Source organism: Dreissena polymorpha, chromosome 1 (genome assembly GCF_020536995.1).
Source record: "Dreissena polymorpha isolate Duluth1 chromosome 1, UMN_Dpol_1.0, whole genome shotgun sequence".
Taxonomy (NCBI): domain Eukaryota; kingdom Metazoa; phylum Mollusca; class Bivalvia; order Myida; family Dreissenidae; genus Dreissena; species Dreissena polymorpha.
In genome coordinates, this window is record NC_068355.1 from 169,269,324 (window position 1) to 169,288,205 (window position 18,882).

At 32.9% G+C, this 18,882-nt stretch overlaps 1 long non-coding RNA gene and 1 other non-coding gene across 2 annotated transcripts; both read left to right on the top strand.

Moving 5' to 3' along the window:
* Positions 1–817: 817 nt before the first annotated feature.
* Trnat-agu (transfer RNA threonine (anticodon AGU)) lies at positions 818–899 on the top strand. The gene has a single exon. It is a non-coding gene; the product is annotated as a tRNA-Thr (tRNA).
* Positions 900–11,045: 10,146 nt separating this feature from the next.
* Positions 11,046–17,421, top strand: LOC127860272 (uncharacterized). The gene is made up of 2 exons (XR_008039663.1): positions 11,046–14,434; positions 14,535–17,421. It is a non-coding gene; the product is annotated as an uncharacterized LOC127860272 (long non-coding RNA).
* The last annotated feature ends 1,461 nt before the right edge of the window (positions 17,422–18,882 follow it).

Here is an 18,882-nt window from a genome sequence, read left to right on the forward strand (position 1 = left end):
CAGCTGGAGTTTCACTTCTTTATATTGAGATGTAGCTTCTAGAGTGTAAAGAAGCTTTTTCTTTAATTATACTCAGTAGGGCACTGAGTTTTTAACTCATGTTACACAATGTCAAACTTGTCAAGATCATTTGGACAAATGGTGTAAACAAGTTTCATGAAAGTTGGAAATAAATGTAACCTCTAGAGTGTTCATTATGTAACTTACTATTATTCACAGTTTATTCTCATTTGTGGTTTTTGTTGGTTTAAAACCATTGTCACTAAAATCAAAAAGATCAAAGAGTTATGGCTCATGTTATGGATATTGTTTTTTTCAAAAAGGTTTTAGGTGTACTTTATCTACACAAGTTTAAATTAGGACCAACGCACTGTGCAATCGTCTTTGGAGATACAACTCTGACCCTGTAAAATGTCAAACGAAGGCTAGAATTTGTAAAATCAAGATTGCAGATGTGTCACTCCATTTATAAATCTTGTTAAGCACAAAACACGAGCGCTTCAGATATCAATTTCAATGATTATCTTTGAAAGGACAAAAAATGCTAGCAAAAGATTACAAAAAAGGCAATGTTATATAATTGAACAAAGTTTAATAAAAAAACTAAATATTGCTCAACATGCATCGCGTGTATCTTTTGTCTGTCGTAAATCAATTATTGAATTAACTTTATTGCATACACTTTATATGGAGTTTATACGATTTATTATGGTAAGTCTCGCAATGTTTTCACGTATATATCGAATAATATAGTTTGAGGTAGTGCACCTCTAATGATTTCCCGCGATTTCTTCGAAGGTTGAAGAGCCTACTATTAGGTGCCGTAGCCTAGTGGTTAAGGCTATAGACTAGTAATCTTTTGGGATATTCCCGCGCAGGTTCGAATCCTGCCGACGACGTATACTTTTTTGCGACGCGTTTTATTTATTTTCTAACGTAATTTGATTTAATATGGCATATAAGCTATATTTATTGTTAAATATGATGCAATTTTTATGCACATTCTTCAATTATTAAAATTAAAACAACGTTATGGCGAAATTGGGTGATTTACTGTTGAAAATACGAACCATGCATGTTGCATTTTTATTTTTATTTCAAAAAGTAAACGGTAAATCTGTCTACTTCTTGGTATTTTTGCTGTATATAGTGTTTCTATAAAAACTAAGTTTAAAATATGACTTAAATGATACTATTTTGAATTTTATGACACTTTGTTTTTAACCGACCCAATTTTTACTTGGCTGAAATCACTTACATTTCATGGCGCTCTTCCATAGATAAAAATTTGTAAAAAATAAATGTCTGTAAAAGAATACTTATTTCATCTTGTTTAAACTTTAAACACCTTTACAGCATCTGTACACACCAACTGCATGCCCATATTTGGAAATTTGAATGAATTATGGAACTTTTATATACCCCAGGGGTGAAAATAAACTGGACAAAAGCCGAGCGTGGGGGTGGTTTTGGAAAAATCGGTATATTTTTTTAAAAAGCATGGAAAGCCTACCTACAAATTTGCATGTAGTTCAGTGAAATGATGCTGATTAAAAAATTAATTAATTAGATTATATTTGGATATGTGCCCATTAGAGGTGCGCTACCTTAACTATACGGTCCCTGTGTCCATTTTTAAATAAGACAATATTTGTCACGCACTCGTTTAATCTGAATGAACGTCACACATGTGTTTGATAATTTTCGGTAAATGATTTTCCTTATATAACAACTCGATACTATTTCTCTAGTTCTTGTTCTCACCATGCAAATAAATTAAGAAGCATTTAATGATAGGTTTTCATTTTATTTTCTATAATTCATATTTTTAATATCTTTAAAGCAATACTGTGTTATCATCATAAGACAGTAAATAAAGCCAATTCTGTCTTCCCCTGACGATTTACTGACCGAGTAACTGGGCCAAAATATGTGTTTATGTATCGGATACAAATTAAATAAATACTTTCCAGCAGCGTTTATCCTTCATGCTATACTGCACAACAAAGAAAGAAAACTAGTTTTGTTTAAATAATAATTTAGCACTTTTTGAAATCAGTGCAGACATTATTTATTTTGCTTAGTTAGGTATTTTTACGCATGCGTACATTCCCGGCTATTCATTCGGGAATACTGGTGGGATATTTCTTTTAAATTTTATTGGCTGTTGATTTAGGTCAACTCAGGTGTAAAGCTGGGTTAAACAGCTTCACAAAAAATATTTTGTCTGTAATACATCAATTCCTGTCAAGATGTAAAGTGTAGTTGAATGGAATAAGGGCGCATGCAACTCGAAAAACTGTTCATTTAATTTTCATTAGCTTTTTTTACATGAACGCTGTTCAAGCCCTAAAAATAATCTAACGAACAAGATACTTTTGAATTACGAATACATGTTTTTGAGACTCTAACAAGCCTTGCTAAAACAAGAAATTGTGAATCCTATATCTCTTGCCGTCCGGCATGTACTGGCCAAAGTAATGCAGAAAGTGAATGGTTATTTACCCATGAAATGTCGTGTGTAGGTAATATACATCGTTAACTGTGTAAATTAAACAGGGAATTTTCAGCTAATAAGCAATAGGTGTAATTATTGAATGACATTCACGCATAGGGGATTGGTAGGGTATTGGTAAATCTAATTTATAAATTGACATAGGGCCACACCATGAAATTCGTATTATTGTAAATACAAGGTTGTATCAATGTAAAGAAGATAAGGTTAGTTTGTTTCACATACAAATAGTTTTATCTCGGTATGAGAAACTTTTGTGTTTTAATTGTTCGATTCTGGGGCATGTCCGTTTTTAACATTTTACATCATTAACATTTTAAAGGCTATATTATTGGCTTATCTTCTTGAAAATATATTGGTCGTAACAATTTATATGCAATTGTATATAAATAATATATCTGGCAAAGTTCTTTAATCAGTCATGTGGGGTTAAAACTAAGCCAGTATTTCAACAAATACCTGTGTAAAACATTTGATGTTATATTGTTTGCATAATCATCATGAAACTTTTGTTTCAATTATAACAGTCAAAAACTGAAATAATTGCTTACCTTTACCAGTATGTGTTGTCAGAAAAAATGCTGTTGTTCCTTCATTATTAAAATGCACGTTTTTTTTATAATTAAAAGCATTTATTGAAATACTATAATGTCAACACTTTATACAAATCTGCAATAATTTGGTACTGACCTAAAAAAAAATTGTAAATATCAAGAACCTATTCAATGTACAAAAACGGTTAACCTTCCAATTTTTCCCAACGGACACTTGTTTAATTCACCTATTAAAAACAATGTATTTTAACACTTTGCGTGTCATTTTTTTATGAAAGTGATAGTGAGCCATTCTTTGCACTTGTTGAAACCCAAGTGTTGAAATTCTGTGCAGGTATATTTTGCAAATATATGGTAAATCATTGCTAAAAAAAACCAAATGCCTTGTTTTATGTGAACAAACCAATACATATCAAAGTTTGTTTGATAACTTATTCTGATTTCAAATATGTAATACAGTTTTTCTTACACTTACCGGTACAGTTTCCGGAGCTGGTGCTTTTGCCACACTTTGGGCAGAAATTGGCGTCATCATCAATTTTCACCCCACAATGTTTACAAAACATTCTGAAAGAAGTACATTCAAATTACTTAGTAACATAATACATATATATTTAAAAAAAAGATATTCAACGCTTATTCGACTTTGAAATAAAGGTACAAAAGTTCCATTATAAATTATTAAATTAAAAACTAAGGTTTAAGTATTGCGGTGTCCTTCTTTTTACTTAAAAGTTGCATATTCACTGCATGGCATGTTTTGAATGGAGTGCACGTAAATAAAACCATATAATAGTGTTCGAAGATACACGTTTTACTAAGTGTGATCACATCATATGTGTCGCCACACCGCTTTAAAAAAATCTTGTCATGACACATTTGATACTTGATTAAGACGCAGTTTTCTTTCCACACATTCAAATAACACGGTTACATCCGCGTCATGCGAAAATTGGTCTTATAGCATATGCTGCCAGCGTTATTCAAGTAGTACCCTCCTAAGAATGCATATTTTGCGAATGCGCAGGCTTGACTGGAGCTACCTGGGAAGCATATTGCATTAGCCCATTTTCGCATGACGCGGGTCTTTAAAAATTTCATTGCATGTTGTAAATTGAATTCATAGTAATTGTAGGTGTATTATGACATAAACAACAATTTACTATGCATAAAATATTTTTAAATGTACTGTCCTAGGTGGTAATGAAAAGTCCAGACGGACTCATATGACATGCAGGAACGAACAAACACAATATAGTTGATTAACAAATGGCATTTAATATAAAATGCCGTAAAGATGATTAATATGAAAGATTCGTAAGTGAATGAAATAACAAGTGGTAAAAACGTCACGCCACAAAGGGGATTTTATGTAGATTTCAGAACAGGACATCATCGACAAAATTATCTTATTGCCGTGGTATGTTTCTTCTATTTATTGTTATGCGGATAAATTTTTAAAACTTGCAAGATTCCTTTTTCCTTTTAAATTCGAATTCAACTGACAATCATGCTTTGCCTGTATCAAAACACGTGTTATATTATAAGCAATCACATTGCTTTGCTTTGAAATGTATCAAATCACTTAAAGACCAACCTCCAAAGTATGTAAATTCGTTTAAGATTTTATGACCATTTTTACGGAAGAATTTAATGTATATGTCGTCATCTTACTATGTATTTAAATCTAAAGATTCATATTAAAACAAAAATGGTAAATCAAATTACCTGGGGCATATGTTGGCACAATTTTCTTTGATCTCATTGATTTCACTGATTATATGCTCATATTCTTTTGCTAACATCAATGCATTCTTTGTAAAAATATGTTTTTAAACACTTCCTATCAAATTCTGTATTTTTCTCTTAAATCACCATTCATTTGTAAAATAGTGTGGTTATACCTTTTGAGACCATATCAAACTATTTTATATTTTTAGAAAAATAAGTGAATAGGGTGAAAATGGTTTTGTAATTGAATCTTATATTGCTTTTTTCATAAAGTTGGCAAAGTGACTCAGTTTAAATAAAACATTGTTTTGTCAGTTGCAGATCATTGTCACGTACATCTATGGCAAGCAAAGTGTAACATAATGAGGGTTTGAATTTAAGACTACTAACTTTTAATAACTAAATTTCTATAAAGATTTAACTTTGAATTATTCAATTAAATATAATATGAAAACAGCTTACATGTATGCGAGTGTCCTTGTCTTACTTTAAAGTAGTATTTTCCTTAAGTCAGAGGTGTTCATGCTCTGCCTATTTTATCTTGGCTATGGCATTCAACATTTACTTCTTTATACAGCATAGAGAGTGTGCTATTTTCTGCCAATCAGGTTTCATCAAACAAGATAAAGACGAGGTAAAATAGTCATCAACCGCTTAGCTCACCTGAGCACAACATGCCGATGATGATATTTTATTTGTGAATGTTGTCCCTATCCTTAGGTAGATGGATAGATGGATGGATGGATCGAAGAATTGATAAATGAATGGGTGAAATTTAGGTGTTTGGATTGATGAATGGATGGATGGATGGATCGATCGATCGATGGTCCTTAAGGGGATCTTAAAAAATAAGTTTCATAAAACATGGTATAATAATTGATGCAAATCATTTTCTACAATAAGATAATAGTTTATGCATTGTGCGATTAAAATTATGTTTTAAAAGGGCCTTTTCACAGATTTTGGCATGTTTTGAAGTTTGCCATTAAATGCTTTATATTGATGATGTTAACATTGGATATGAAAAGCTCCAGTAAAAAATCAAGAGTGAAATTTAAAAAAAATAAAAAAGGTAACCCTCAGCAGGGTCGAACCACTGACCCCTGGAGTCCTGGAGTAAAAAGTCTCCCACTTAGACCACTCGGCCATCCTTCCAGATACAATGTCAGGTGTATTTTATACTTGATATAACCAATCCTCGTAGTTTCACAAAATATAACGACAACAACAGAACTCTCCAAATTATTAATTCGTTTCGCGTTGCAACGCTTTATAATTTTCGGGTTTGTAAATCGTCAAAAGATGCATATAATGCCTATTTTAGAGCATAGTTAATGTTCAGTATTACCGTTTCCTCACAAATATCATAAATAAAACGAAAATTTGCGAATCTGACACAACTTTTTTCAATTTTGTTAATTTACCCAAGCGTGAAAAGGCCCATTTAATATTGGCCTTTTATGTGGACTTTCGTATGGTTACATATTGACTTCATTATTATGAGTATTCTAAATATCATTAGGTTGGACAGGGTCATTTACAAAGAATGATAGTGCAGTTTGTTGTTGCGTTGTGTACTGTCATTTCTGCGTACGGTTATTGATACATGAGTTTGAAACCCTTAACTGCTTGGTGGATTTTCACGAAATCTCATAATAATGAACCTGAGAAACTGTTTTTCAAAGTTGTTTAAATCCTTCCAGTCCGCTACATATGTATGTCATAATAGATAAACATAGATTTAAAAAAGTGAACATCTTTATCATTTAAACCGCAAGGTTCAGAGGTTAAATATTTGGTATGTAACATTGTCTAGTGGTCCTCTACAAAGAATGTTTAAATAATTCACCTGGGGTCAAAACTTACCACGCCCCACGGGTCACATAATTTATTAAGACTTATAGTGAATCACTTAAGAGATCCTCCTCTCTGGAACCGCAAGTATACATGGCTTCATATTGGTTTGTAAGATTGCCTATTGGTCCTCAACAACGATTTTATAAATCATGCAATGGGGCCCATAATTTATATTCATGTACACTACGTTATATAATTAATAACTTTGTAAAATCTTCTCTGAAATCATGAGGCTCAGAGATTAAATGTTTTTGTAAGTAATATCATATATGGGTAATATAGATAGTTTATCCAAATCAAGCCGTGTGGTTAAAACTGGCGACTAAGGTTTAAGTATTGCGGTGTCCTTCTTTTTACTTAAAAGTTGCATATTCACTGCATGGCATGTTTTGAATGGAGTGCACGTAAATAAAACCATATAATAGTGTTCGAAGATACACGTTTTACTAAGTGTGATCACATCATATGTGTCGCCACACGGCTTTAAAAAAAATCTTGTCATGACACATTTGATACTTGATTAAGACGCAGTTTTCTTTCCACACATTCAAATAACACGGTTACATCCGCGTCATGCGAAAATTGGTCTTATGGCATATGCTGCCAGCGTTATTCAAGTAGTACCCTCCTAAGAATGCATATTTTGCGAATGCGCAGGCTTGACTGGAGCTACCTGGGCAGCATATTGCATTAGCCCATTTTCGCATGACGCGGGTCTTTAAAAATTTCATTGCATGTTGTAAATTGAATTCATAGTAATTGTAGGTGTATTATGACATAAACAACAATTTACTATGCATAAAATATTTTTAAATGTACTGTCCTAGGTGGTAATGAAAAGTCCAGACGGACTCATATGACATGCAGGAACGAACAAACACAATATAGTTGATTAACAAATGGCATTTAATATAAAATGCCGTAAAGATGATTAATATGAAAGATTCGTAAGTGAATGAAATAACAAGTGGTAAAAACGTCACGCCACAAAGGGGATTTCATGTAGATTTCAGAACAGGACATCATCGACAAAATTATCTTATTGCCGTGGTATGTTTCTTCTATTTATTGTTATGCGGATAAATTTTTAAAACTTGCAAGATTCCTTTTTCCTTTTAAATTCGAATTCAACTGACAATCATGCTTTGCCTGTATCAAAACACGTGTTATATTATAAGCAATCACATTGCTTTGCTTTGAAATGTATCAAATCACTTAAAGACCAACCTCCAAAGTATGTAAATTCGTTTAAGATTTTATGACCATTTTTACGGAAGAATTTAATGTATATGTCGTCATCTTACTATGTATTTAAATCTTAAGATTCATATTAAAACAAAAATGGTAAATCAAATTACCTGGGGCATATGTTGGCACAATTTTCTTTGATCTCATTGATTTCACTGATTATATGCTCATATTCTTTTGCTAACATCAATGCATTCTTTGTAAAAATATGTTTTTAAACACTTCCTATCAAATTCTGTATTTTTCTCTTAAATCACCAGTCATTTGTAAAATAGTGTGGTTATACCTTTTGAGAACATATCAAACTATTTTATATTTTTAGAAAAATAAGTGAATAGGGTGAAAATGGTTTTGTAATTGAATCTTATATTGCTTTTTTCATAAAGTTGGCAAAGTGACTCAGTTTAAATAAAACATTGTTTTGTCAGTTGCAGATCATTGTCACGTACATCTATGGCAAGCAAAGTGTAACATAATGAGGGTTTGAATTTAAGACTACTAACTTTTAATAACTAAATTTCTATAAAGATTTAACTTTGAATTATTCAATTAAATATAATATGAAAACAGCTTACATGTATGCGAGTGTCCTTGTCTTACTTTAAAGTAGTATTTTCCTTAAGTCAGAGGTGTTCATGCTCTGCCTATTTTATCTTGGCTATGGCATTCAACATTTACTTCTTTATACAGCATAGAGAGTGTGCTATTTTCTGCCAATCAGGTTTCATCAAACAAGATAAAGACGAGGTAAAATAGTCATCAACCGCTTAGCTCACCTGAGCACAACATGCCGATGATGATATTTTATTTGTGAATGTTGTCCCTATCCTTAGGTAGATGGATAGATGGATGGATGGATCGAAGAATTGATAAATGAATGGGTGAAATTTAGGTGTTTGGATTGATGAATGGATGGATGGATGGATCGATCGATCGATGGTCCTTAAGGGGATCTTAAAAAATAAGTTTCATAAAACATGGTATAATAATTGATGCAAATCATTTTCTACAATAAGATAATAGTTTATGCATTGTGCGATTAAAATTATGTTTTAAAAGGGCCTTTTCACAGATTTTGGCATGTTTTGAAGTTTGCCATTAAATGCTTTATATTGATGATGTTAACATTGGATATGAAAAGCTCCAGTAAAAAATCAAGAGTGAAATTTAAAAAAAATAAAAAAGGTAACCCTCAGCAGGGTCGAACCACTGACCCCTGGAGTCCTGGAGTAAAAAGTCTCCCACTTAGACCACTCGGCCATCCTTCCAGATACAATGTCAGGTGTATTTTATACTTGATATAACCAATCCTCGTAGTTTCACAAAATATAACGACAACAACAGAACTCTCCAAATTATTAATTCGTTTCGCGTTGCAACGCTTTATAATTTTCGGGTTTGTAAATCGTCAAAAGATGCATATAATGCCTATTTTAGAGCATAGTTAATGTTCAGTATTACCGTTTCCTCACAAATATCATAAATAAAACGAAAATTTGCGAATCTGACACAACTTTTTTCAATTTTGTTAATTTACCCAAGCGTGAAAAGGCCCATTTAATATTGGCCTTTTATGTGGACTTTCGTATGGTTACATATTGACTTCATTATTATGAGTATTCTAAATATCATTAGGTTGGACAGGGTCATTTACAAAGAATGATAGTGCAGTTTGTTGTTGCGTTGTGTACTGTCATTTCTGCGTACGGTTATTGATACATGAGTTTGAAACCCTTAACTGCTTGGTGGATTTTCACGAAATCTCATAATAATGAACCTGAGAAACTGTTTTTCAAAGTTGTTTAAATCCTTCCAGTCCGCTACATATGTATGTCATAATAGATAAAAATAGATTTAAAAAAGTGAACATCTTTATCATTTAAACCGCAAGGTTCAGAGGTTAAATATTTGGTATGTAACATTGGCTAGTGGTCCTCTACAAAGAATGTTTAAATAATTCACCTGGGGTCAAAACTTACCACGCCCCACGGGTCACATAATTTATTAAGACTTATAGTGAATCACTTAAGAGATCCTCCTCTCTGGAACCGCAAGTATACATGGCTTCATATTGGTTTGTAAGATTGCCTATTGGTCCTCAACAACGATTTTATAAATCATGCAATGGGGCCCATAATTTATATTCATGTACACTACGTTATATAATTAATAACTTTGTAAAATCTTCTCTGAAATCATGAGGCTCAGAGATTAAATGTTTTTGTAAGTAATATCATATATGGGTAATATAGATAGTTTATCCAAATCAAGCCGTGTGGTTAAAACTGGCGACGCCCCATGGGTAACCAGATTTACCGTATAGACTTACATAGTTCATTACATTAAAAATAATAAATATATTTCATCTTTGGTTTCAAAATTTTACAAATATATAAATGGGTTCTTCTTAAAAACTAGAGTTCTAATGGGATGTTTGCTGTTATTTTGTGAGTAGGTAGCTTACATTCAGATGTTGGGTAAAACGTTATTTATATGTAAATAAATAAACGGAAAAAATCTAATTTCTTGGCAAGGTAATTTTTCTGGTTTAATTTATACAATTTCAGATTTACAGATACTATATTACTACTATTCAATTTCAAGTGTGACGTTTTGGTAATTATATCAGGCAATTACAGCAAGAGTGCATCATACTATCAAAGTTGAAGAACACTTAAGGGCGCTGCCTTGGGACAGCTCTTGTTTATCAAACCCCGTATCAGGGATCTAAATGTTATCAAAGAAGTGCCTATTTTGTTCAGGTTTAAGCATATTTACCAAAGCTATTTAATACCGACTGGATAAACAAACACTTATTGATTGGGTAATACCAAATATCATCAAGGACTTCCATGAAAATTGACGTTGCAAAAATCATCGAGATAACTGAGTGCACACGGCTTAAATGCATTTTTTTAAATGCCTATAAGATAAAACAGTTTATGACATGAAGTTTGCGTTATCTTGTAAAGAGCAAATCAATAATATTTCTACAATTTATATACATATTGCTTTTTCACAATTCTCACCCACATTGCATATATTTATCTTTCATTTCAATAAATTTTCAATACAATAAATTCAAAAGATTAAGCTTGTTGACAAGATTACATAATGGACTATAAAATGTTAACTAAATTTATAATATTTTATGCACACATAAAAGATTTTATGTCATTGTACGATTTCTTAATTGTTGAACATTATATTGGTTCAAGCCTTATATTTAATTACTTGTGTATAACCTCAGGGTGGGGTCACATGGGCTCTTTTGACCAATCAAATTCAGTGTTTGCCATTGTGGCCCTTTGTATCCTTTTAGACTAACGAGGAATCCAATATGGTCGAAATTAACAATTACGCTCTTAGGCGATACTTCCAAGGATTAATTTTAATAGGATATGATGCCGTTTCATTCCGTTTATGTGAAGGATTATCTCTCGTTGTACGAAGACTTACACCAATGGTGTTATCCCGTGTGATACTAAGTTTAAAGGGCAGTTGAACGAGTACACATGCTTATCACTATCAGTGCCGTGTGCAGAAAACTTTGCGACGTATACGCAGTCTACCGTGAAAGGTTTCCAAGATGGCGGCGCCCACAGCGTAATTAGCGCATATCGCCAGTCACTTTTTTATGCTGATCAGCTACACAGTTGTCGCTGCCCTGTATCAGTCATACTGATTCAGTTCAGATAAGTATTCAAATATCGTGTTAACATTTGTGCCTGACTTTAAGTTCTGGCTGTTTAAATTATTATTTTTTTCTGCCTTTTTAAGAATGATGATCAATTCGGGTCAGCTCTATATATCTTGTATATTTATTATTGTCTTATTTAATTTAAAGTTCAGCCTGGGCTTATACTTTATGAATATTTACGACACATTTGTATTGTCAGTTTAGCTGGGTTTCCCACTGTCACATTAACAGATGTCTTCACGTTTTTATGAAATAAACAATGAAACACCCTTTCATTTTAGTCTATATTACCATACCTCATTTATATGGTCAACTTGTGTATTTTAAAATTCTTGTGATGTGTTTTGTTGTGCTATTGTTGTTCATGTTTTCTTTATGGCAATTATTTGGTCGTTATATTTTCATTAACATATCCTTGTTAAGTCTGTAACTACTAAAAACTATAAGTAATTCTAATATTCTTAAAAGCTTCATATTCATATATATATATATATATATATATATATATATATATATATATATATATATCTTATTTGTATGTGGTGTGGTGTGTCTTATAGTCACAATGTAATTTTAACCTTCAAGTTTTGTCTTGTAGTCACATCTGGTCAGTCTATTTGTGACTTGTAGTCACAATAGTTCACATAAGGTTATACCCAAGGAGTGTCCGTAAAGGTGACCGGTAGCTGCAGAATCCCCCAGCCCGAGCCAGAGAACAGAAATATCCTTTCACGTATCCTTCAGTTAATGAAAAAGCGTGTCTTTATGATGCCAAAAACTTGCTGAAGTTTCTTTCTACATTTTTATTTATCAAACTATTTTCCATTATTATACTTTCATTAATGCTTCATAAGTGTAATATCTATCAATTTTAATTTTTTTATATCAATTTTATGTACAGGTATATGATTTGTAAACACATTTTGATTTATATAATTATATACATAGGTGTTTCATCAAATAAGCAAGTTTCAGGTTTCAAGTATTTGTGTACGTATAACATTTGTGCTCATTATAAGCAAGACATATGTATTTGTATCTATCTAAAACACACTCTAGTGTTATTGTCACTAAAAGCCATGCTCGCTATTTAATATACTATCATTTACCGGTATGTGTCTTTATGTACTTAAGCCATGAACAATGTGAATCATATTCACAATCTTGAACTCGTGGGTTATATACTGTATGAGTTATAAAAAAGCGGCTCTTCTTAACATTTGATTATGTTTTCGACTCACAGTATATTTTACAATAGGATTTTGGAGACAATTATTTATAATCTCTTTAGCAATATTAATGTAATTTTTGTTATCTGTCATTATATTTTCAAGATTATACCAAGTTTAAATCATTTTAATCATCTGTTCTGTATGCTGCTGGTTTTATAATATATGCACGCTGTTAGTTATCATTTCAGGCCATGCCTACCTCTCAACACCGCAATACAAAGGACCTGTCCGCTGGCTGGCACTTCCTGTACAAGTACTACAAAGGGGCGATAAGGCACGTTCCCAGCCCTTCCTTTGAACACTACATTAACCTGCCTACCTCTCAACACCCCAATACAGAGGACCTGTCCGCTGGCTGGCACTTCCTGTACAAGTACTACAATGGGACGATAAGGCACGTTTTCAGCCCTTCCTATCGAACACTACATTAAACCACGAAGGACCAGAACGAACAATTACGGCTAGAAACAGGAAGACTTCACTCTTCAGAACATTGTGTTTTATCTAGTGATCTTCAGTTTTTTAGTTTTATATGTCATGCTTATACATTTTTAATGTTATGTCCGATTATAGTTATCAGCTCAGGCTGATACTAATGGTTTAGTTCTCTCCGAAGTAAGTATGTATATGCCTGATTAAATTTTTTTCAGTTTAGACTGATATTGATGTTATAGTTCTCTACGAAGGAACTATTTTTATGCAGGCCTTGATTATATTTTTCAATATTCGGCCTGATTTTGCTTATACCGTTCAGGCTGATATTGTTGTTATAGTTCTCTACGCAGGAACTATGTTTATGAAGGCCTTGCTTAATCATTTTTCAATATTTGGCCTGATTTTGCTTATACCGTTCAGGCTGATATTGTTATTATAGTTCTCTACGCAGAACTATGTTTATGCAGGCCTTGCTTATTAATTTTTCAATATTTGGCCTGATTTTGCTTATACCGTTCAGGCTGATATTGTTATTATAGTTCTCTACGCAGAACAATATTATAGTTCTCTACGCAGAACTATGTTTATGCAGGCCTTGCTTTTATATTTTCCATTATTCAGCCTGATTTTAGTTATACCGTTCAGGCTGATATGGATGTTATAGTTCTCTACGCAGAACTATTTTTATGCAGGCCTTGCTTATTATTATTTTCCAATATTCAGCCTGAGTTTAGTTGGACCGTTCAGGCCGATATTGATATTTTAGTTCTCTACGCAGAACTATGTTTATGCAGGCCTTGCTTATTATTATTTTCCAATATTCAGCCTGATTTTAGTTGCACTGTTCAGGCCGATATTGATATCTTAGTTCTCTACGAAGGAACTATGTTTATGCAGGCTTTGCTTATTATATTTTACAATATTCAGCCTGATTTTAGTTGGACCGTTCAGGCCGATATTGAGATTTTAGTTCTCTACGAAGGAACTATATTTATTCAGGCTGTGCATATATTTTTCTATATTCAAACTGATTTTCAGTATTCCATTCAGGCTGATATTGATGTTATGGTTCTCTACGAAGGAACTATGTTTTATGCAACCCTTGCTTATATTTTTCAGTATTCTTCCTGATTTTAGTTATTCCGTTCAGGATGATATTGAGGTTATAGTTCTCTACGAAGGAACTATGTTTTATGCAACCCTTGCTTATATTTTTCAGTATTCTTCCTGATTTTAGTTATTCCGTTCAGGACGATATTGAGGTTATAGTTCTCTACAAAGGAACTAAATTTATGCATGATTTTAGTTATTCAGTTCAGTCCATGCTTATATTTTTCAATATTCTGCAGGATTTAAGTTATTCAGTCTAGGCTGATATTGATACTATAGTTGTCTTCGAAGGAGCTATTTTACCTAAGTTGGGTACCAGATCAGGTCATGAATGTACTTACATGTTCTGCCGATTCAGATATCTGGACATGCCATGCATATATTTATCTTTTAATTTCAGCCCAGTCAGGCATCGTTGGGGTTTACACTACCCCTCTAACTAAACTTATTTCTATTTCTTATGACCAAAGTTTTTAACTTATTTTCCCTGTTTTTCTTATTGGTATGTGCCAATTTTACCGTATATGCCAATCTTAACGGGTAGTTATTCTAACAGTTCTAGTGTCAACACATCTTTCCCATTATAAACCTGTGTGCTGGCGTACTATACGAATAAAATTGCCTTCTGCCCGATAATCTTCATCTCCCAAAAGATGCTTCTGGGTCTAAGATTTTGAAGCTACTATTGGGCATATGAGTATTTCATATCTCTGAGTTAAAGGGAATGTCGCCCCACAGGGATCTGCCACATCCCTATGTAAATAATCATGCTCCACTAAGTCACACCAAATAAGATCAATACGTTTCCTAGGTTTTGTCCTCGAAAGCCATTACATATATATTTTCCATCATAATCCATTACCCTTTTTACTTTGCTTACTCATAAGCGATAATCGTTAGCCCAGTTCTTTCACGTTTTAAATCACGGGCTTGTTACCCGAGCTGTTCCATATGGTTATTCCCACAGATATTCCTCTGGATTATTGGTATTTGTTGTATATGTCTCTTTAACTGTCTGCCAGTTTACATCTGCAGCCCAATTGTTTATTAAATTTTGATTGGTCGCTCTTTTTCAAGTACATTCCGAATCTTACTTTTGTCAAGGTTTTTCATATTATGTATATATGTTAACTGACAGTTTATTGTTCTAATGGTCTTTTACTCATTTACTGGTACATGTACTTCATGTCAATGCTGGTTGTCTGTCGGTTCCAAACCACAGCTCCATAGTTGTACTACACAGTACATTATTGCTTTCCCTGTTTATGTGTTACAATTATTAATTTGCTTTTGTTGTGTTGCTTGACTGTTTATGTTTAACCAACAGTTTAACCCCGCAGGTAACCTTTTACCTATTACCAAGGTCTGTTATCAAGGCAATGTTTGTCTTTTTTATCTCATTGTCTGATAGTTTAAGAATGCAGTTCCATTGTTTTACTATATGATTGCTTACTCCTGTATGGGTACATATTTTTACTTTTGTTGTTCTGCTGTACAATCTATGTTTACCTGATAGGTAAAGGGTGCAGATTGTATTTAAAATTTTACCAATACCCTTTATTCAAGCCAATATGTGTTAAATACTTTTCATATGTTGTCTGATGGTTAAGGGCAGCCCCTACATTGTTTTACACTGGGTTCATGATATCATACTACTTAACCACTACATTTTAATATTTTGCTTCGTCAGGTTCTTGAACATTTAAGGTTAATCTTATAGTTTAAAGCTGCACATTCATTTTCACCTCTTAACAGGTACCTGTACTTAGTCTTAATTCCAAAATCTGTTGTATACATCTGTTTGGTCATCTTGTTGGTTTAAGGCCGCAGCTCCATTGTATAACATATTATTGTTTACTTTCTTATCGATACAGGTAATTTTTCACCTATAACAAAGGCCTGTAATTAGGGCCATATCTGTTGTATATATCTCCTATGCATGATGGTTTAGGGCCACAGATCCATTGTTTTCCTATATTATTGCCTACTTTTTACCGTTACATCTTTTTTATATTTATTTTCGTTGCTTTGCTTTACAATTTATGTTAACCTGACAGTTTAAGGCTGCAGGTAATTTTTCATTTATTAATAAGGCTGCTGTTTAAGGCAAGTATCTGTTGCTTATATCTCCTATGTTGTCTGGCGGTTGAGTGCTCGGATCGGGGATTATACTATATTATTGATTGCCTACTCTTTTACCGGTACGTTGTCTTATTTTATGGTGTGTTGCTTTGCCGTACAATTTAAGTTTACCTGACAGTTTTAGGCTGCAAGCAAACGTTTCACCTTTTAACAAGGCTGTTTATTAAAGCCATTATTTGTTGGATATATCCCTTATGTTGTATGACAGTTTAAGGCCGCAGATACATGTTTTTTTTTTTCTTCATGATTGCTTACTCCTTTAAGTGGGCATCTTCTTACTTTACTTTTGTTGTTTTGCTGTAAAAGTTACGTTTCCCTGACAGTTAAAGGCTGCAGGTAGTCTTTCACCAGTTTTACTAGCGCTTTTACTTTATACAAATATTGGTTGTTTTATGTCTGACTGGTTAAGGTCGCAGCTCCAATTATTTACATATAGGTCTAAGTCAATTTTGTTGACAATAAGGTTAAGCAGTTCTTATTAACACTGCTTTTTTCTGGCAGTGTTTTTCTTATGGAGCATACACATATAATTAAGTTATGCTTATTCTAGTGATCGTTGAACACCAATCCTATTGTTTTCAATTAATTTACTTCACTAGGTTTTATAATTTGTTATTAATTAGCAGATGGATGATTTAAGCCTAGCTTATAATGCTTATTTGTCCTTAATTTTCACATATCTGACCTTAATCGTAAGGCTACGTTTATATTCATTCAGGGGCAACTACCCCCTTTTCGAATTGCGGTCCTCTCCCGTACTTCATGGGCGGCGGGGTTCCCGTTCCGGTCCCCTTTGTGGCGTGTTTTTACCACCCATTATGCCTTTCTGGAAAGAATCTGTTCTATTTTTATCTTTTTTATGGCATTTTATAATAAATGCCCGTTTTCAATCAACAATATTGTGTTTGTTCTTTCCTTCAAGTCATACGAGTCCGTCCGGTCTATGACCTTTTCATTACCACCGAGGACAATACATAAATAATATTTTATGCACACATAAAAGATTTTATGTCATTGTACGATTTCTTAATTGTTGAACATTATATTGGTTCAAGCCTTATATTTAATTACTTGTGTATAACCTCAGGGTGGGGTCACATGGGCTCTTTTGACCAATCAAATTCAGTGTTGGCCATTGTGGCCCTTTGTATCCTTTTAGACTAACGAGGAATCCAATATGGTCGAAATTAACAACCCACCTCCACCCCTTCTCCGCCATAAGGTTTTGACTCCCGTACTATGTATGTTTTTACCTGTGTGTAAAACACATTTGTTTCTTATTTTACTGTTATACGCATCAAATATTTTTCTTTTATACTTATTTTGGGCGTGTTTTTCCCGCCGTCATCACATTCAAATTCATGTTTTTGTATGTGTATATACGCGTGGCGTGTTTTTACCACCCATTATGCCTTTCTGGAAAGAACCTGTTCTATTTTTATCTTTTTTATGGCATTTTTTACCACCCATTATGCCTTTCTGGAAAGAATCTGTTCTATTTTTATCTTTTTTATGGCATTTTATAATAAATGCCCGTTTTCAATCAACAATATTGTGTTTGTTCTTTCCTTCAAGTCATACGAGTCCGTCCGGTCTATGACCTTTTCATTACCACCGAGGACAATACATAAAAAAGAAAACACATGGACTGAATTATATCAATTACAATATGTTAACAATGAAAATATTGACACTATCTTAGCAAAGTTAAAATGTTGGTTAAAGGGTCAAATATTAAACCAAGTTCACTACAGATCCGGGATATTTTGGTTAGCGATATAACTTGTAAGGTCATCATGCATATTAATGTATGCATAAGCCTAGTTTAATAATCTTAAAAAAACGTTATTGACCTAATTTTGTGCATTAGGTTTTTTATCAATATGTTACATGGTACAGTAAAACTTTGCTATGAAGACAAAATGTGGGAATTTTGAAAAATGGTCTCAATAGCCATGTGGTCTTCATTTTGAGTTTTCATGAATTCGATATACAGATAATACAAAAACATTAATGTTCAATGAAATTTAACTTTTGCATGCTATATAACAGTAATCAATTTAAACATTGTACAAAGATAGTATGTCAGGCTTTTTAAACAATAAGTGAAGTCTGTTAACCCCTGTTCTGAAGCATAGAAAAATGTTTTTTTGTTGAAGCATAATACCGGAGAGTGGTATATTCTATGTCCGGGCTGTCTTATACCCTTCCCACGTGATATAATTTGTTTATGTTGTGAACCGGTGATCTTGAACACAGCCTTTCCCTATCGTTCCTTGATTATGTTCATATTCTTTTTAGAATGGCTTCAACCTACAAAGGAAAAATAAGAACATTTAAAAACATACCTTAAAAAGG